The sequence below is a fragment of the Phalacrocorax aristotelis genome, chromosome 15, assembly GCF_949628215.1.
Source record: "Phalacrocorax aristotelis chromosome 15, bGulAri2.1, whole genome shotgun sequence".
Taxonomy (NCBI): Eukaryota; Metazoa; Chordata; class Aves; order Suliformes; family Phalacrocoracidae; genus Phalacrocorax; species Phalacrocorax aristotelis.
Window position 1 is genome coordinate 16,771,435 of NC_134290.1, and position 20,573 is coordinate 16,792,007.

General features: G+C 43.3%; 1 protein-coding gene across 8 annotated transcripts in view; it reads left to right on the forward strand.

Moving 5' to 3' along the window:
* HIC2 (HIC ZBTB transcriptional repressor 2) overlaps nucleotides 1-20,573 on the forward strand; it is a 74,680-nt gene that overhangs the window by 39,641 nt on the left and 14,466 nt on the right. For 5 of the 8 annotated variants that reach the window (XM_075110857.1, XM_075110853.1, XM_075110856.1 and 2 more), the window contains one exon: nucleotides 1,762-1,831. The exons of the other annotated variants lie outside the window; for them this stretch is intronic. The gene's annotated coding sequence lies outside the window, so the exon portion shown is untranslated. The remainder of the gene's footprint in view (nucleotides 1-1,761; nucleotides 1,832-20,573) is intronic. 8 annotated transcript variants of the gene reach the window in all.

Consider the following 20,573-nt stretch of genomic DNA (forward strand, 5'->3'; position numbering starts at 1 on the left):
ATTTGACTTGCATATATTTATAATTGCCCTTTCCCCTTTCTATCATGTCTCTCTCAACCTTCTTTCCGATGGGGAAAAGAACCCACAAAAGTCACTTATAACATATTACATACACGGACTAAGATGGCCTATATGCAAAGGCAGACTGATAGATACACAGATACTGCGACCAAGTAATGGCAGGCTGGATCACCTGCTATTTTTTGACACAGGATCCCGGACTCACTCCGTGTACGGGATGGACCAGCTTTGTCAGTGTGAACGTGGGAGGTGTGGTATGAACGAGGAGTTGCAGGGACACGAGAAATGGTCTTGCAGGTCTGGCAGTTGGACGTTGCCCTGAAATATCGAGTTCTGTGTCTGTCTTTGTCAGAGAGCTCCTCTGAGATCCCAGTATCGTCCTTGGAAATGCCTGGACTATGTCGATGGAAGCTTTCTGCCCTATGCCCCCACCAGAACCCCACTGCCTGGGCACAGAGCTCAGGCATGGAAAATCATGCAGTGATGTTTAACAGTCAGGTATCCAAATCAAGTCAGACTCTAACAGCCTAGAAGCAACCTTAACAGAGTATGTTTTGATTCCGTTCCCTCCCTATAACACATGCAACATGAGATGGCTTTGTATATATTTTAAGCTGTAGGTGTTCAAAATTTTTCTCAGGTTATTGTGCTGCAGGACTTGACAAATATTTGTAGGTAACTCTCCCCCTGTTTTGTGAGAGACACCCTCAGCTATGTCAGGTCCTACCTTTTCTGGCCTCTCAGAATCTGAAATCAACCAAAGAACCTTCTCTATAGCCTGTGATTTCCCCTGAGTAGCTGCAAGGCTCCAGCATTAAGCTATCTGGCATTTTTCTCTATAAGTTTGATAAGCCCAAGGAAAAGACTTTCACTTTACGTTTAAGTCCAGGAATGCCTGTAATACAGAACACTGTAGAGAATATAAATTATGCACTCCGAATGTGAAGTTCAGTTTTGGCTTCTGTCTTTCCTCCGTTTCTCTTTTCCGTTGTTCATGATAGCTGAAATTTTCCATGTTTTTGTCTCAACCCACACACAAATTTTTTCCTTTGGGGAAAATTGGAGCAAAATCAATTTTAGTGCAATTTTTCAAGCCTCTTTGACTTGCACCTACATCTGTTTGGTGTGGGGGAGTGGAATTTTATCATAAAACGTTTGATTTATTTAATGTATTCAATAAGCATCCAAGATGTGCCAGGTACTTTCTCAGCCTTTTTTGGATTAGAAATCTTGCAAGCTAAGAACTTAATAAACAAAGAAGCTACAGAACTCAAAATTTCCCTGCTGTTAAGGTCTCCATATATCTAAGGAACAATCCCCATTTGAACAAAGCAGATCCAGAGACTTGTGAAGTACAAAATGTCACATGCAGTACTGCTGAGATCTAACATTACAGGAACAACTATTTTTTTTACATATTTCCCGATGCCTTTCTCTGCCCAACTTACAACAAACTCAGCTGAGATGTGTCCACACAGCAGCTCTACTTCCATTGCAACTATGAGGCTATTTTTATTGATGAAGCCATTGCTATGATTGCATGACGCTGTACTAAGGGCTCGTCTAAACAGGGTCATTGATTCAGACCAAGGTAAGTTACAAATCTGAGCCGAAGATACATGCCCAATTAACTTCATTGGCATAATGAAGAGGTGATTGGGAATAGTTAATAAGGAATAGCTGTTCTGGAATAATCTCTTTTCAAGACAAAGCCTTACTCTTTCTGTAATTGCATTCTAGGAAGCTATTCTGTACTGAATCAGCATGGGATAGAGTGCCTAGACGACGTTCAGACCAAGCGCAGCTAGCGGTGAGTGGGGCAATATACACTGGGATGCCCTATTGCAACTATTGTGAGTGAGCAGAAGAATAGCGGAATTGGTTGCCTGTGCATCACTCTAGAAGGCAACAGAAAGTATTATATCAAAAGCACTGTACAAAGGCCTCTCTCTTAGCAGGGATGAGGTATGAGCTGCCTGTTACTGTCTGAGCATTAACCCCCTGTTATGGACAGAATGCGTGTTTCAACTCGTAACTGATTACGATTTGATAAAATGTTGGGGTGTGAAAGGACTTGTGTGCTTTTTTCAATGTATATATTTACATTATTATGTGGGGAGCAATCAATTTATCAAAAATACCCGATTATTCAATAGTGGGGAAAGACAACTGGTTGGAGGAAAACCTGTATTGTTTCTAAGGTGGACAGAAAATTAGTTTAAAAGAAATTTGCACAATCTTTTTTTGAGGAGAACCTACACTAACAAACTAACCAAATGAAGGAAAAGCCAATAATTTATAATGCCATGAAAACTTTCCTGCAGCGTAACATTTTGTGCTGGACCTTGCCAAGGAGGATGGGCTGGAGTAGAGATGGTGCTCTTGTGCTTTAACGCATTGTAGTTGTGATACATCTGCTGTTAATTCATAGTTCTCCTGACTTTTGGAATTCGTCCCTTCCCTTAAAAGGGAAGGTGGCAGCCTGGGGTGGACAAGCTCCAACTGCAGCCCTGTGGATGTTAATCCACCCTGACTTTCTTAAGCCTCCTACTTAAATCATTATCTTAATGAATCACCATTGCTGCTATCTTCAGTGCTACACAGGAACATGCAAATTTTAAACAGCCTGGGGAAAGACCTTTTTGTCTGTAAACTGCTCTGATACTTGCATTTAGATGTTGCCGTGATAGGTACCTTGGATACTACTTTCTGCCTAACCCCATGGATAGGTCATTGGGTGCAGTGTATCACCAGCGCACGCCTGCTAGGCGGCTCTCAGGCCTTTCCCCTGAGAGATGGATGTGATTCTGCTACTGACTGTAGGAAGCAGCTGTAGCTCAAGTGGTTGAAGCCAGATCACTGAGCAGGTTTGTCGTTCATCCAAGTGCCTGTTGGCTATGCTTTTCTTTAGTTGCAAAATGACAAGGAGTTAAGGGAGTGAGGATGGGGGTTCCCCCCTCAGCTCTGCAGCTGCCATTGTGACTTTGGGGCAAGTTTCTTTACCTCTTCCTTCACTTGACTTTTTTCACAGCATGAAGAAATATGCCATGCAAATGTGAATGTGTCAGCTAAATTTTCTCCCAGTAGGTATCAAGAAATTTAATACAGCAGGAAAATTACCAGTTTGCTAGAAAACCTTAAGAACGTTTGGTTGAGGAAAAACTGAACATAGCAAAGCCTCTGCAAAGTACCTCCGAGCCTTTCAGCATTGTTGTCCAAATTCTTCCTTGAAGAATCAGCTTGGCTAGGCACTGAGCTCTGCCCACTTTCAGCTCTCCCAGATGATCATTTTGGAAATGTTTACTTGTAGACAGTGGGTATGGAGAGGGAGCCATGTATAGCTGTTTCAGATGGCAAATCTTTGTGGTTATTTGCAATACACGTTGAAAAATCTGATTCTTTATTGATTAAACCAAGAGCTGAGGAAGCTGTGTTATGCAAACGTCCTAGATGATAAGAAGTCTCATCTCAAATTGCAGAGTAAATTCACCCATTGTCCTCTTTCTGTGCGTTAGAAGAAGAGCCCATTCCCTTACTAGGGATAACTTTTCCTCACCAATAACAGTTCCACTGCTGGAACAATGGCAGGATAAATGCAGAAGATACCAGGTGAACAGAGATCCTCTAGTCTCACCTGGGAGAGGACCGTATTAACAGAACTGAGGTTAAATGCATTTTCTGCAATAATATTGTCAATTGTCAAGCTCTGCTGGGAGAGTTATGCCCGCAAGAGGCCAAAACATCCATCTCAAGGAGGGCATCCTCATTCTTCTCAGCTAAAGCTTCTCTGAAACCAGCTGAGCTGGAACTAGATGTTTTCAGACTACGAAGAAATGCATTTTTCTTGGCTCACGCTAAAGATAAGTAACATGTTCTCAGTTGGTTACCAGAGAAAGGGGATGTGAGCAAACAGTACGTGCTGACTTTTTGCAGCTCAGGGCCTGGATAGGAGTCCAGTGTGAGGCAGCAGGTTCTGTTTCCTCACCCGCCTGTGCACACCTTCACGGACAGCAGCAAGTAACTAGCCCCAGGACTCAAACATTTTTTCCTGCCTGGTGCAGCTCTGAACAGACTGTCACTTTCTTGCAATAGTGTTTAAGATACTTTTTGTAAACTGCTTTACAATTATGATTTTTGTGCTCATTGTGAGCAGACCGTTGTGTTTTCTGTATTCAAGCTCCTGGCTGGTTCTGATTCCTTGTTGGATGGCAGCATTTTATAATACAGGTGGTAAATTAACTGGGGAAGCCATCTGTTAGATTCAGCACTTCAAGAACAGTCAGACTAGGGATTTCAGAAGAAATACCAGAAGTGATTTACATATGTGTGTGTATAAATATGCGGGGGTGTGTGTATGTATTTGTATATATTTCAAAAGAAAATTGAGGTGACTAACATTTGAGGCTGAGTGCAAAACTTAATGCAACTTTTTCTAATTCCAGTCTTGGAAAGTAATGGTGACGGGTGTGGGCAGGTCTCCGGCTGACTTTCTGACTTGCCTTTACATCAGAGCTCCAGCAAGGGATTTGATGGACTTTCTCATCCTATTGAGTAAAAGTGATGTTCTATCCCACATTAGTTTCCTTAGGAAACAGAAGGAAAGGGACTCTTCTCCCCAGTACTTAACATGTTACGTTATTTTTGCAGGCACAATATGCAAAATGTTCAGAAAATGAGATATCCAGAAGGAAGGTTTAGATTTCGATATGCTGAACTGACCTACATTATTTGCCTACCTTTCGCATGCTATTTTACGCTTGTGGGTAGTAGTAGAGCTTTGTTGATTTACAAAGGTTGTTATTCCTATAGTTTAGTCATTCAGATTCAGAGGTTTGTAACTATCGAAGTAAAATGTGTCTGGGCTGTTATTTTGTTAAGCTGTCTTGAGCTACTTTTGTTAAGCGCATGTTCACAGGAGTCTGCGCTTGCTCAAATTACCTGCTCAGTTTTCTGGTCAGGTATGCTGAGATGCAGTGTTTCAGCTCATAACTTCGTTTTGTGTTATCTTTCTCATGGTCCGTTACAACTGCTTCCCAGAAATTCTGAAATTGGGGTCAAACAAACTGCTCTGATGTTTCTCCCAGCACTCACTCATTTGGCAGCATTTGAGCTGCTGCTAAGAAGCATAGAGAAACTGCAGCTGATCATTGTGACTGACAGTGCTGTTATGAACAAGTGATGCACATAGCATTACACAGGTAGGTGGATTTTAATCTGCAAGCATATCTATCATTAATTTTAAGGGCTTTTGGAACCATGGTAGTTCAGCTCAGAGAGGGGAGATAAGCCAAGCAATTATACAGAGCAGCTATATTTGGTGAAGCACATCTCTTGGGATTAGCAGGGGCTCATGAGGCAGGGTAGTGAATTGTGCATCACAGTGCCAATTCTGACTGATCCTTCAGGACAGTCAATTATTACATGGGGATGCCAGGGATATTTCTTAAGACTGGGATATTCACTGGGATAAGCTTAAGAAAGTTTTGCTGGTTGGTCCATATAGATTTTAATGCAACAATGCTTCTGCCAGCTTGTTGGGGAGAACCACATACTTTCTGCTTCTCTGGCTTGTGGAACTTCTCACTGGGTGTGCAGGTCAAAGTAAGTACCTGTGAGCTGTGAGCGGCTGCGAACTGCCATGCTTTTGGGAAGACTCTGAGCAGGGGGAAATGGCAGGGATTTGAAAGCTGTGTCTCACTGGCTTGAATGGGGTAAAAAAGAGAGATGTGTGGCAGCAGTTGTTGGGAGATGAAAAAATTCACCTGTCACCTCAGCAGACTACTTAAGAGCACTATCTGAAGTGAGTCCCCAAAAAGTTCTTGCAGAGAGACCAAGGGGGAGAAAATGCTACACCTCCTGAAGAATGAGCAAGCTCTCTGGATGTTTACCCAAGCTGGTGAGCCAAACAGAAACCACCAGTACGCTGCTATGTAAATTCATGCTGTGCCAGTATCTTAAACACTATGCAGGTCTGATCGCCACCTCTCTGAGGCAGCGGAGAACTAGGGAAGGGCCAGAGAAGACCATCAAAGATGGGTCTCAAGTCAGTCAACGTGATTTCTCTCTTTGCCACAGAGAAGAGATGACTTATTACAGAAATTGCAGATGTTTTACACTGTTATGAATGGGGTGGGGAAGGGGAGTAGGGAGAACCATTCTTCATGGTTCTTCTGTTAACTAAACTGATTCAAAGCAGGCAAAGAGGGAGCACTCTGTCAAGCAGCAGCTACCATGTGAAACTCGTTGCCAAAGGGTGTTATGGATAGCAGAAGTCTAAACAGATTGAAAAATCGATGAAGGACAGATAAGTTCTTATTAAAAGTGATGGCCTGGATGCAACCTCTGAATCAGATCTTTAACAACTGCACAGGGTATAAGAAGGGAAAAGACTGCCTGTACTCTATTTCACTGCTTGCCGCCCCCCCCAGCCCCCCCCCCCCTTTTTATTTTGCCCCTATTTTGGCTACTTCTGAAGAACAGAGAGCATGCTAGACCTTTGTTCTTATAATATGGCGATTTTTATAGTTCAAAACTAGAAAGGAAACTAGCAACACTGCAGTGCACAAAACTAGTTTTGCCTTGTGGCCCACAAGTAAGGTAAAGCACACTGAAAGAAGAGAATTAGGAGGCAAATGCCTCCTAATACCTTAAAAATGTTTGTGTTACAAAATGCCTCTGTAGCCTGCTTACTTTGTTAAAATTCTGACTTAACAAAAAGCTGAGCTTGTTAATGAAGCTGTGAGTCACTACAGTGTTTCTAGTTATTTTTCTCACTTCCTGCGTTTGGTGGTACAGTCAGTTGGGTTGCCTGATAATGCACCTAATGAGCCGGCTTAGGCATTTTAACTTGAGTAGTAGTGACACCTTGGGCTGGAAGCCGAGGGTGGCTGCCCTCCGCAGAAAGGACTGGGGAGCACAACACAAGGGGAAGAAGGAGCAAGTCGGGAAGGAGGCTGAAGATGAGACGAGACACTAAAATCTCTTGTACGTGCATAAAAGCAGGGAAGTCTAATACAGAGCAGGGTTTATAGTTGTGACTGCAGTGGCAACAGTCAGTTGGTATTTGGGAGGTGAAAAAATCAGCTTTACATTTTGCTAGACGGTTGTACTGTAATACAGCACTGCCTCCTGGCAGGGAAAGCAATGTAATGTAAAGCAATACAGCGTGGAAGAGCAGTTGAAGAGCTGTCAGAAGCTGAGTAGCTTGGAATGCTTCCACGTGAACCTGGGAGCAAGCGAGCTCGCTGCAGTGTGGCATTCCCCTGCCCCGAGGAGGAGTACGGACTGCAGCACAAGCGTGAATAATGCACCTTACAAACAATGCAGCTCAGCTCTCTGGAGGAGGGCTACAAGAGGCTTTTCTAGGCAAATTAGTGAGAGTTTCCTTCTTCTCTTGGAAGATTTCTCTTCCAGCCCACAGAGCCCTTCTGAGTTCACATGCCAGGCAGCCCTGGGGCAAATGAGTTTGTGGCTGTCAGCTGTCATTGCCTGGCACACCTGAGTCCTCAAGGGCACAAGGCTGCCAGAAGGGTAGCCGGAGCTCTCCGAAGTGCAGGCTGCGGGAAGGCTGCTGGGGCTGATCTGATTGGGCAAACAAGCAAGGAAGGAATGACTGGGTTTTTTTAACAGTGTGTATTTCCAGAGGGCTTTGGTGCATGGCATTGGCTTTTATTCCAGTTTTCAGATGTTGGATGTACTTAGCAATCTTACTTGTGGTTTTTAACCCTCCCCCTCCCCCTGCCCCCAGCATTTTCCTTCTCTTCAAATCCTCTGCCTCACTCTATGTATTGCTACTATAAATGGCTTAGGATGATGGGTCCTGCTTCTTACTTGGAGCCTCTGGATGCTATTAACAAGTAATTGCTGGAAAAGCTTGTTTAAACATCAAAACCCTACATTATTTTTTAAATTGCCCTTTGAGGTGGCTGAAATGCTACTGAAAGATTACTTTCCTTTAATATTGGACAAGGAGCCTTATTAGGTAAGGGAAATAGTGTTCTTACTAGGCTATTTCTGAGGTACCAAGTCACCTTCCTTTTAAAGTGGGATGTGCAGTTGTGCTGCTCCTGTTTGCTTCTCCCACTACACCAGAAAAACAACTGATGTTTGTAGCAAGGAGCAAAGAGGTTTGATTGGATTTATCCCTTCAACACATCCAGACTTTCTCTTCGAAAAACCTGTAGGAATACAACGATTCATTCTGCATGTATGCTATCCGGCCACAACTTGAAATCCAGCAGTAGTGGTAAATTATACAGGGAGATTCTCTCAGTGTCCAAGCTACAGACACAAGGGTTGCCAGCATGCTGCAGGACCAAGGCCCTGTGTCTAATGCACTACTACTTTTCCTGTTGTAATCACATCGGTCAGATTACCGGATGGTTAACCTGTGGTCATGGATGAGCTTGAACAGGATCCCCCACCATTCAGAAACCAGTAGCTATGCGCATGATATACCTCACTGGGTTAAGGCTGTTGTTAGATTGGCTGAAGCGCAACAGGTCTCGCTCAAAACGTAACTGAGGTGTGTTCTGTCAGCGGCTGTGTGAGTCCCCCTTAGCCTACTGGCAACCATCGGATAGCCAGGTGAAATTTGCATTTATTTTACATACGAAAAACTATTAGGCAGACCTCCTCACAGGATGAGTGTCCCCTGACTTTAAGAACAAGTGGTTCGTTTTGCTTGGACATTCAAGCAGCCACAGAGCCGCAGCAAGTGTTTTGACTTTTTATTCCTTTCTACTCTTTCATGTATGTGTACACGCATTATTGCAAGAAAGCAGCATGTGAGCTCATAGCTGTGCCGCATCGCTTACTGAAGTGCTTGCTTTAAAGCAATGACAGAGACCTTCTGTGGAGGCTGTAGAAGCAGTAGCGAGGCTGCCCAGGTCAGAGCCCCAGCAGGCAAAAGGAAAGACTTCATTTCAGGTTTCCTAAGCTTGACAGGCAGCCAGGTCTGTGCTAGCAATTAAGGCTGAATTTTATAAATGGAACTGCTACCTTGGGGAGGAGTAAACAAATAAGGAATTTAGTGCAGAAATGGTTTGAGAACTGTCATGGATTGTGAAGACAAACATGAATTTGGAAGTCGCGTGGACGGGTTGCATGAGCACCTGTTGCTTCTGCACCGTTCACATAATGTTATGTCTGACCAGGTGAAGGCCCGTCTTCGTTCCTCTGCCATCTTCCTGGTAGCAAATTAAGCTTTATCTTTTTACATTTGGCATGTGTATTAGGATTTTTGGGGGATAAAAGGTTTATCTCTAATGCAAATTGCTAAACACAATGTGGACAGATGCAATCGCAGCCTCTCCGTACGTGTGCCACAGGAAGGGAAGCAGAATGCATATCGTAGGAAATTGATACACACCTCTTGCTTTCATGGTGTGCGAGCGTTTCTCTTTCCCCACTGTTTTTCAATTTGTGTTTTAGCAGTCATTATGCTAGGAGTTTGTGGGATATTGAGCAAAAGTCAAGTGCATCATCGGTGTCATGGCTAAAAGCTGCTGAATTGAACAATCTTTTTAATACCTAGGAAAAAATACTTGCTTGAATTACATAGCTGCCTTAAACAATTTTCATAGATCTTAGTGAGTTCAGGTCTGTCTTAATTCAGGCACTGCTTGTCTTCTGCCAAAGGTTTAAGGAAAGAGAGAATGCTCAACTGCAGAAAGTCGGTTCCTAAGCACAAGGTACGAACATTTGTAAGAAACTACTGGGCTTTTGACAGATGTAGCTGCTTTTGCAGGGAAACTTTGAAGCTGGTTTTGCTGAATATTTTTTTTTATTTGGGTTCATTTAATGCAGTAAAGGATTTCAGTTGAGAAAACAATGCAAGTTTAAGAAACTTAGGATGCTTGTTTTCGTGTTCTAAGCTGGTCCAATAAGAACTAGATATAATGGGAGGCAAATATCTGGTAGCTCTAGATCTTGAAGGGCAAGGCAATGAGAATTCAATTTTAAATCATCAGCTACAGTTCACTTATCTTTAATAAAGAGTTTGTTTTAAATGTTAAACATGTTTGGACTTAAATGTTTAGTATGCTTGATAAGAAAATCAAGTCACAAAATTCTCAATGGACGGTTACTTTTTAAATTTTCAGGCGGTAGGATTCAAATGAGAAAAATAAAATGTCTAATAAAAGTCATTGGCTGTTTATTAAAATAATAAAAGGAGAAAAGTGTCAGCTGGGTATATACCTGTAAAATAGAATAGATGTTTCAACTGGAGATGGTGCAGCTCTCTGGTTAGCAAAAAATAATACCAAATTGAGAGCAGACTATATTTAGTTGCAAATCAATATGGCTTAGCAGCTACCAGCTGCTGATCATCCTCTATGAAAATAACTAGAGTGTAAACGTAAAACAAGATTAAAATTGGTAGCTTTAAATCACTCTGATTTAAATCTACCCTTCCTCTACCATAGGATGCTATCTGAAAAAATAAGTAAGTAAAACCACATTTAGCTGCTGGCATGGCATTGCCATGACTTTTCCTGTATTCGCTATGATGTGATAGGGGATAAAGGAAACTCCCTCTGTACGTTCAAATATTAAGTCACTAATGCAACACTTGGTCCCTTTTTTCCCCTCCCCTTCCTCTGCCTCTGTTACCCTCCCCCAAAATTTAAATGGGCCAGTGAATTTTGAATTTGCCATGTTTTACATACTTCTCAAGGTGTGTCAGCTGCCCCTGAAGATAAGTGCACCTGGCCTCCTATTTTCCTGTCTTCTCTCTGTTTATACAAACTGAAAGAGACCCCTAAAGAGGTTTTTCTTATTTTACTCCTGGTCACATGTTTGGTACTGTAACTTCCAAAAATTAAAATTAATTATGACCTTAGAGGCAGATAGCCCGACAGTGAAATAGCTTGTAATTTATTTCAACTCTGAAATCCCACTGGTTAAAATTGTGTAAAACTTTCCAATAATTTGTTTATATATTATTTTAAGAAAAAAATACCTTAATAATGAATCTGGTTCCACAGTAAAAAAGGATAGCTCTCTGGTTAATCGTTGCTATGCACTAGATCACTAATTTTCTCCTTAATGACGGTAGGATTTTTGCCATTTTCCCCCATAAAACCTCTTCAATTATATAATGAATGCATTTGGTTTAAGGGGATGCTCTCTAGGATTTTATGCCCTGAAACAGGCATTTCACAAAATAGCTGTAGGTTGGTGAAGAACCTCTGTCGGATTAAATGCTTGCAAGTACTGACAAGAGTGGGAGTTGAGCATTTGGATGGAGGCCTGTACAGAGGCTCATGGACAGCTCTGTTCTCAGCTACTCCTACTTGAAATGAGTTTGTTTTGCTGTCACCAAAAAAATTAGACTTTGAGTCTTCAAAGAAAATGCGCATGCTGCTGTCTCTCCGTGGGAACACACAGCTCCATCTGGGCGTACGCAGAGGTTGCTCATAAGAAGACCTGGTTTTCCCAGAGTCTGAAATGTTTTTGAGGGGGAAAAATGAAGTGAATACTTGTGCTTCTATACTAAATGTGGGGATTTGCTTTAATAGCTTCTTAAATAATTGTTTCCGTATTAGATGCGTCACTAAGTATGAAGGTTTCTGGAAGTGCATGTTCACAGTCGGAAAATACAGCTGGGCCTCCATTTGTCTGTTGGGGACACAGACCTGCTCTTGTGATTTGGTTTCAAGTTGCTCGAGAAAGACGTGACAGTGTATATTCTAAGATCTCATGACAAATGTGTGAAGTTAAGTGCTCTTACTAGGCTGACTGTTAACTGGCCAGGAAGTCACTAACACTGCGGCTGGCAAAGAATAAAGAAAATGTAAAGATGGTAAATCTTGGTTATGGGAAATGGCTCAACATTTGAACTCCTGGTGTCTGAGAGCATGGGGTGGCATTTGCAACAGATGTTTTGCCGGTAATCAAAGACCCGTGTAATAAATAGTTGGTTAAAGAGTAAGAGTTTACCTGGCAGTTAATGCTGATTTTTATGGCTATGGACTTAAGACCTCCTGAAAATGAGAAATGCCAGTAGTAAGAAGTGTACGTGTTTCTAAGGGGGGGTGGATTTTTGGGGTCCTGCTCATTTGTTTGAGAATGAGGTACCATGGAATGGCCTTGTTCTGGATTCATTTCAACAGAGACGGCTAGTGAGATGAACAGATGACTGGGATGCAGAGTATGTAAGCATTTCCCTTTGCTTCTGACCTGTGTTGGACTGATGACTTGGGTTCATTGAACCCACTCCATCACCCGGCCCTCGAGGGATTATAAAGCAGAGGTGGACTGAAAAAGTTGTACCTATGCCACTTGAGAAGAACATTTAGCTTGGCACTGCCTTCATCCCTGACGGCTGCTCACGATGCCTGGGGTCATTTATCGTAGGGATGAGCAGACAAACCTGCTGTGTGCTCAAACCTGGAAATCTGAATTAATTAACCAGTGGAATAACTTATGGATGTGGTAGATTCCTCGTAAATTAGACTTTTCAGCAGGATTGGTGCGTGCATTCTTGCTCGTGCACTCTCTCTCCTAAAAGCTGTTGCCTGAATGCAAGAATCGCCCGCTGGAAAATGAAGGCACTTGTGCTGTTAGGGAGGAGTAAGAAAGGAGGACCCTACAGGGCCCTGTGGTCCATGTGTGCTGGTCAGCAGCTTCTCGCATCCGTGGGTACTCTGGCTCCCTGTTAAGTACTGCAAGATGCTTTTCATGAGATAGGTGGCATGGGGGCAGTTCTTATTCATGCTGAAGAATACCCTTGTATTGTGACGCAAAGCTACAGCCCTACAAAGTAGCTCTTCTCTTCTTATCTGTGCCACTCATGAAGATGTGACACGGAAGACGCCATCAGTGTGTTTGCTGCCTTAAAAATTTTCTTACTGGCTCTTTCAGCTGCTTAGGCCAGCAGCTAGGATCCTCCAAGGCTTAGTGAAGAATTATGTTGAAATTGCCAAGGGGTGTCTCTTCCAGCACTGACTTAGGGATGTATGAGGCTCACTCCCCTTTGTCCTTTCCTCATCCTGCACAAGCTGAATCTGCCTTGTGCCCATTTTCTGCTTGGGGACAGCTGAGTGGACTTTGCTCTGTTAGCTGTGCATCTTTTTTTATTTACAGGAGGTCTTCAGAGTCTCTATTTGGCATGAATCAGTTGAGAATTTGCTGGTAATAAGCGCAGAGGAGGGAAAGAAAAGAATACTTGGAGCCTTCTGTTCACTTTCTCTTGGCAGTGCCTCATTCCTGCTCTTGGAGGAGGTCTTTTGCTTGTCCCTGAATTGATTCAGCCACCAGAGCACAAATGCTCGGAAGCTGCAGTCACAGGGTCACTGTCTGTCTCCAGAAAGTCATGTGGCAAGGGGCTCTGCCTGCTCTGGAGAGCAGCTCCCCCCTCCAAGGAGTTACAGGATACCGCTGGGGGTAGCTACAGCTGGTCTGCACTGGTACTAATATAATCCCGCAGGACTGTATCCATGAGACACAAGTGTGACATGCGAGGTATTTAAGGAGACACACCTGTTTTAGGCACAGGCCCGGGTATTGCATGCCTTGGAAATGGAAGGTTTTGGCGGAGCAGGAAAGACTCCCATTTCATCCACAGGAGGGCTTTGCTTTCTTCTTTCTCCCCAGTTTCACATTATTTTATCATTCCCTAATATTATGCAATCCTGTGGCCTGTTAGCACCAGGCTGTTTCAAAGGCCAGGCTAGTGTTTGCATTTGAACTTTTTTTACCTTAGTGTGTGATTCCAGAGTGATTAGCAGGAGAGAACAGCTTCTGGGCTGAGTGATGGTTTGGGTGTAACTGCTCCCAAGAAAGGGCAGAGAATTCGGAGAATGTCATCTATGTGCGGGGTTGGGTTTTTCAGTCCTTTAGATAATTTAGGTTTTGTTATGTTTACCTGTATTTTTATTATAAGGCCTCTGTCTTGCAATTTGGAGCAGTAAATCACATAAAAGTGATATCATCTTACCAAATTTTGTACAAAAATATTTTGTCCCTTTGGTTTGAAATCTCTGCATATCTTTCCTTCTCTTCTTCCTGTCTGCTCCCCCATCCCCAAAATTGTGTGAAAGGGCTACTTTCCATACAGAAGAAAAAACAGGCAAATGCAAAATATATCTCAGGGTTGCATGGTATAAAGAAATCTAAGGGTTGCTTAGATTTTTATCTCTCTTTTTTAAGGTAATCTGATGCTTGTTTGACAGAAGATAATATAAATTTTTTTGCCAATGAAAAGGGGTTGTATTAAGATGGAGGAAAAAAATCACAGGGTCTGTCATATGGCTCGACTCCATCTGTCTGTCTTGTCTTTCGAGTGGAATGGAAATTTTCTCTCAAACTTCTTTATGTGCCTTTTTTTAATGTTAATGTGGAATCTCCTAGTTTGCCTTGGTCTCACTCCACAAGCGTCTTCTTTCCATGGATTCCTGTTCTTGGTGAGGTTTTAAGTGCTTGTTGGTTTGGGACCGCTACCAGGATTGGGGCCAGGATTTCTCCGTGCCTGATAGATTGTTCTGTGAAAACAGTAGCAAGTGGACAGTCTTTCCCTCCCATCCTTATTTTAAATAGAATTTGCCAATAAACATTCAGTTTGCCAATTGTTTGTAGAAGTAATAATGGCTGGTGGAAATAAGGAAGAGAAGGTGAGAGATGTTTTACTCTAGGACCTGGTTAGCTTGGGCAGTTAGGTATTTAGGGGGGAAGGTGGTTATTATTCCCTTCTGTAACAGCTCTGAATTCTGAGTGGGGTGGACTGGAATAACCAGACCCTATGGGACCACAGATTTTCCTTCTCAGAAATGAAATGTTGTTGGCAGGGAGAAGATCCTGGGAATGGAGCCTCCTCGGCTCCAGCCTCACCTGGCCCATGGGGTACGCTCCCTGCGAGCAGGTCACTGACCCTTATGGCAAAGGGATATAAGCCTGAATCTTGTTAATCCTAACCTGAAAGATGGCTGCAGCGTGGCAAGAGCTTCCTCGCCTGCACGGGTAAGCAGGGGTGCTGACCAAGAACCACAGTCCTCTTTAGTCCCTGTATGCTGGCATTCACAGTTTGACCGGCCCCAAAGCCTCAAATTGTCTTCCTTCCTTGTGTGGGCAGACACATTTTTGTACGTACAAATGTGAACACCACCTTTGATTATGACACTAAGGAGCAGGATGTCTCATTGTAAGGGAAGCATCGCCCTCACCTAGCTGTGGTGCCTCCCAGGCTAGCTTTGTACCCCTGCACATCGCCACATTTTGCTGCTCAGACACAGCCTAAGGTAGACACGGCCTCACTGTCCTTGCTAGCTGGTAATGGTGGGCTCTCTCCTGCCCCTGTCCCTGCTGGATTCTCCCAGAGTTAATTATTTCTGATGAAAAACTGAAGAGATTTATTCTGGGGTTTTTTTTTGGGGGGGGTGGCTGGGTTTAGTGGGATTTTTTTGTTCCTTAACTGCACCCTGCAAAATGACCTGGCTGAGTTGTTTCCAAATACTGGCATCTCTAGGGAAGGGGTTATAAATTGCTAATTTAAAGCCTGCAACAGGATAATTAACTAACCAGTTTGATGTAAATGGCTTAATGGGGCTTTACTAGCCCCTTTGAACTTAAAGTAGCACTAAAAAGTAAACTGTAAATACCTTCAAGGAAAGTACTGGCATGCTTGAATGTACGGCTGCTTGGTTGCAAGGAGCAAGCCTGCTCGACTTGCCAGGAATCCAGTGGCCTGTGTGACAGCAAACTTGTCAAGGGGGTGAGAGGACCAACCAGGCAGCCCTTGGGGAAGGCTCTGCAGCTACCCTAGCTCTTCAGGAAGTGCATAAGCTCTGATATATCAGGCTTTCAAACCTGCCTTGCCTGCTTTGGAAAATTTAAATCACAACCTTGGTTTAAATGCAACTGTAATGAATTTCATCAGGATTGAAGGAAAAAAAAAAAACCACCACCCTGAGGGGGAGGCAGCCACTAGAGTCCACCCTAATTTTCCTGGAGTTGTATTTGCATTAAGGTCTTTTGGCAAGTCCAGGCAGAAACACTTATTACACCTTGTTTCAGAAGACCTCGTTACCCACTGAATCTGCTGAGACAACGTACTGCAGCCCTGCAGCAGGCTCCAGTTTCTGATGCATCTTGGGGACTTTTGGGAAAACCTTTAAACTTTCATTCTTGCTAGGCTGTTACAAAATTCCAGGGGAGGAAGTCAACAATTATTAAGCATCTAGATCTAGAAATGAAGATCATAACAAAACAGAAGCATCTCACGTAGTTAGGCATTGATCTCAGTTCTGACTGTGCAAACAGGGGTGTCGGAGAATTTCAGGCCCAAAGGCAGGCGGAGCATTGCCCTCTGCCCCGATGTCTGTGGGACAGAAGCCCAGCCTGGTCTGAGCGCTGCTCTGCTCCATCTTCTCATTGCACGTGCACCATGCAGCGCCAGCACTAATTCGCACGAACTTTATTCTCTTCATTGCTCCTCTCTCTCACCACCATCTTCCACCTATTGCCGGCAGCCTTCCTGGGTAGTGGAGGATGTTTTGGAGTTTGCAGCACAATCCTCAGTTACTGCTGTGGCCTCTGACATGTGGGATTTGGCTTTACAGCCAGCTTTGCTGTGGGGTGTTCCTGCTCCTCGCTGTGCTCTCCTGCCTGCTCTGTTGCACTACCCTGAATACCGCAAGGCTGCAAGGCTGAGCCGGACCAGGACTGGTGCAGGAAGATGGCAAGACCTAACCTTCCCAGTGGCGGCCCTGACTTGGACGGGCTAAAACAGATCACCATGCCTCGTCCTCTCTGATGATGGATCTATTTCTCTGTGGTTCGGTTGGTTGGTTGGTTGGTGGGTTTCTTTTTTTTCCCAGCTGGGAAAATAATGGGAAATAATGTACCACTGGCAATGTTAATGCTGGCTTCAAAAACAAAGCACTGAGGTCTGCTGTAGAGGGCAACGATGCACAAGTGCTACATCTTATTTTAAAAACCAAGTGTGACAGAGGACTCTGTCCTGCACTCTCAGTCAGTCAGATGTCTACGGGCCTATTGTATGCGAAGACCAAAATGCTCTATGTGGCCGTCAGAAGAAGAGGTAATAACATGGCACTTCTTTGCTCCCACATGTTGACTGAAGAAGTTGGCACCGTGGCACTACCTGATTGCTGTGCGTGGGTGGGAGCACAGTGCGGGATTAATTTGGGCTTGATTGTGTTGGCAGGGATCTGTCAGCAGAGCTTGCCCAGCTGCCTGTGTTACGCTGTAGATGTTAATCCTTCACTTTTATGAGCACTAACCTAGATCACATATTTTAAAAAGTTAAGAACGCATGCGCTGTTAGACAGAGATACTTGCAAGCAGAAGAGCTCTGTACACATGCAGTGTTGACAGCTGGAGACTCCCTTCAAGGAACGCCAGAACACCTTAGCATGCCAGCTTTGATATCTTGGCATCTGACTGGGAAATGCAAATACTCAATCTTAATCCATCATTCCCACATGCTGATATGTATCCAAGGGGAACTTCTGTGAATGTTGTTGTTATTCCCATATAATTTCAGCTGTTCCTTTGCTTCCCAGCACCACCCCACCATGTGTCCAACTGAGCGCAGTGTCTTCCAGGCCTTTTATGCCAGATCTGCTGGATTTGTTTCTCTCATGGGGAGGCAAAAGGGCACTAGTGTGTGTGTGCAGCAGAGGAACAAACTCTGTGTTTAGAGGGGGTGGGGTTGTTCTTATGAGGCTTTTCTCTTTCTAATCCCCCCCAACAAAACCCTTCTGCAGATTTTTAGATTCCTCACCAAGTCCTTTAAATAATATGATCAATTAAAAACCGAAGTGAACAAAAAAAGTTTTTTCACACCTCCCAGGAAAATAAAAATCAAGTGAAAGAAAAAAGTGGATTGTAATAATCGTCCTTTCTTTCATGTGAGGGATGGTCAGGGTTGGGGCTTCTTTCTGAAGTTCTGGTGTGCTTTACATGTCTTCTAATAATGATATGTTTTTCTCTTATAATGAAAGCTTTATATGAAAAATAATAAATACATACGAATAAAAGCTAGCATGACTAAGATTTTCTACCATGCCACCCATCGGTCATTTTTGGGCACCTCAGTAAATTTCAGCACAGTTGTTAGTCCTGGCTGAGGCTCTGCGTATCTCCCAGTGACCCAGTCTCTTCTAGGGGTGAAGTAAATTCTGCTTTGCCATCTTGCAAATATTATTTTCTCAGCAATTTCACTATTTGTTAAAAATAATTGTCTTTTAAAAAACCCACAAAAATTTATCTTCCAATGCACTTTTTTTTTTTGAAACCCACTGAACCTGACACTCATATTTAATTTGTTGATTCAATAACAGGGAAAATGCGAGCAGTAAAACCCAGCCCAGCACACTCAGTGGCTGCTGCTAGAGAAAGAAAAAATTATGCGTAACAGTGCTTTCCTGACCTTTCCTCTGTTTTTAGAAACATGAAAAATTTAATCAGCACTTTTTTCTGGCTATTGCAAATAATAGAAAGTTGTGTGAAAATCGGAACATAATGAAGACAAATCTTGGCGTGGTGTCTGCTGCAGGTCTTGGGTGCGCTCACTGAATTGCCTCCTGCTTAGAGAGCAGCCGGAAAATCCAAGTCTTTTCCCAACATGTCACAACCAACTTTTTCAAAGGATGCAGTAGCTGCGCCAAAGCACCTTGCCTATTTGTAAGCAAAGGCATTCTACTGGGACTATGTCTGCTTGGGCCAGCATTCTCACATGCAGCTGGCTGTATTAAATCAATTTGATGAATTACTATATACTTTTAAATCTTTCTACAGGCAGGTCCCTGCTATTTCTTGCCTGCACAAGATTAAAAGGGCTCTTACATTACATACCCTGTTATAAGACTTTAATTGTCTGGAATGGGTCTGCGTGTGCAAAGACTGGTCCTGGAATGGTCTGGGGATTTGGGATTATTGTCAGGCTTCTTACACTGAGGTAGCAGAGAAAGAAGGTCTGTGAAAGCTGTGCTGGCATCTGCGATGGAGGATATTCTCTGATAAGGAGGATGCCACCTCTGCCACTTAGTTGACTGTTGTTTGGTTTTGGATTTTAGGGTGTTTTTCCTCCTGTTAAAATGTTTTCTCTGACTAAAGTGTCTGCCAAGAGAATGCCTGGGGAAGGGAATACATTAACCCTAGATGGGCTGACTTGATGGGTCAGAGAAAGCTGGATGGCATCGGAACATCCCTATGGCTGCTGAGGCTTATCTCTTCTCAGGTTCACGAGCCTCAGGACGTACGTGTTGTGGAGCACCGGCACTGTGCCATAATGGTGCTACAGTTTATTCAGCCCTTCTCTGTGACAGAACCATGTGTGGCTGAGTCATGTGCAGCCAAGGGCCAGGGACTGAAAGCAGCTACATACTAGATACAGGTGTTTGGGAATGCACAATGCCAAGAGAGAGATTTTAGGCCAAACATATCCTCGCTAAACATACGTTTTGCGTCCTCTGGGAGTCTCCTGACGCTGTTATATTAGTGGGCTCTGCTGGAAGTGGTAAGGATACAACCATTTATTTTTTTTTCTTCCATTCCAAGGTGTAGTATCCATGTTTGTTGTGGCTGGTAGCAGTAGTTTGTACATGTATCACTCCTTGGGCCAGATCCTGATCCTATTTGTGTAGGTATAAAACTGCTGAGTTGTTTCATCTGTGTAAGAGCGGTTTCAGTCCCTCTGGCTGTTTTGGTTTTTCTGTTTTGGTTCTGCTTGGTTTTTTGTTTCTTCTTTAACGGCTTTCCTTGCTGAGAGGGGAGAGCTCTATGGGAAGTGATCCAGCAAACTTTTAAAATAGCCTTTTAGTGTGGGTTTGTTTTAGGTTTTTTTTTTTAACTCTTGCTCAAGCTTTTAAATATGTGAATTGTCTCTGTAAATTCTCATCTGAGTGCCTATGAAACATGCCAGTCAAGCCTAAATCTTGTAGGAGGTGCGGCCACATTTGTGTTCCCAGAGCTCTCTGGCACAGACACCTGGTACACCTGTGTCTCCTGCTAGTTTCAGTACTGTCACAACTTCACCCCTCATGCCTGTTTCTCTGGTACCTCCTGTTTTTCCCAAGGTTATCTTCTATAAATAGAATTTGCTCCAGCTTTTCATTCCCCCACACCCATCTTGAGGAGAATAATTACCAATGAGATGGTTTTAATAGTGCTGAAAGAAGGAGGGTGATCCATTCTGCTGTGCTCTTTGAGGCTTTTTTCTGACAGGAAATAAATGCACAAATTGCTTAGCAATTTCCCTACGTGACAAATATAAAGCGAGTAGCTTTTGAAATACTTAAGCTTGAGTATTTAAACATTTGACAAACCATGGCTTATCTGGAGAATAAAATTGTAATTGTTTTGGTGCCCACAGAATTCCATGCAAAGGTCTCAATTTGAGTATAAAATCTAGTAATTTCCTTAACTGTTGTTAGACTGGTAGAGGTAACTGTGGTATCTCGTGTACCCCTGTCCAGAAACCAAAACTGTGCTCAACCCAGGCTAGCAGAGATGCTTTGGGTGATCCCGCTATCTGTCAGCACGTGATACAGCAGCCAGAAGACGCAAACACTTAGAACATTCATAAA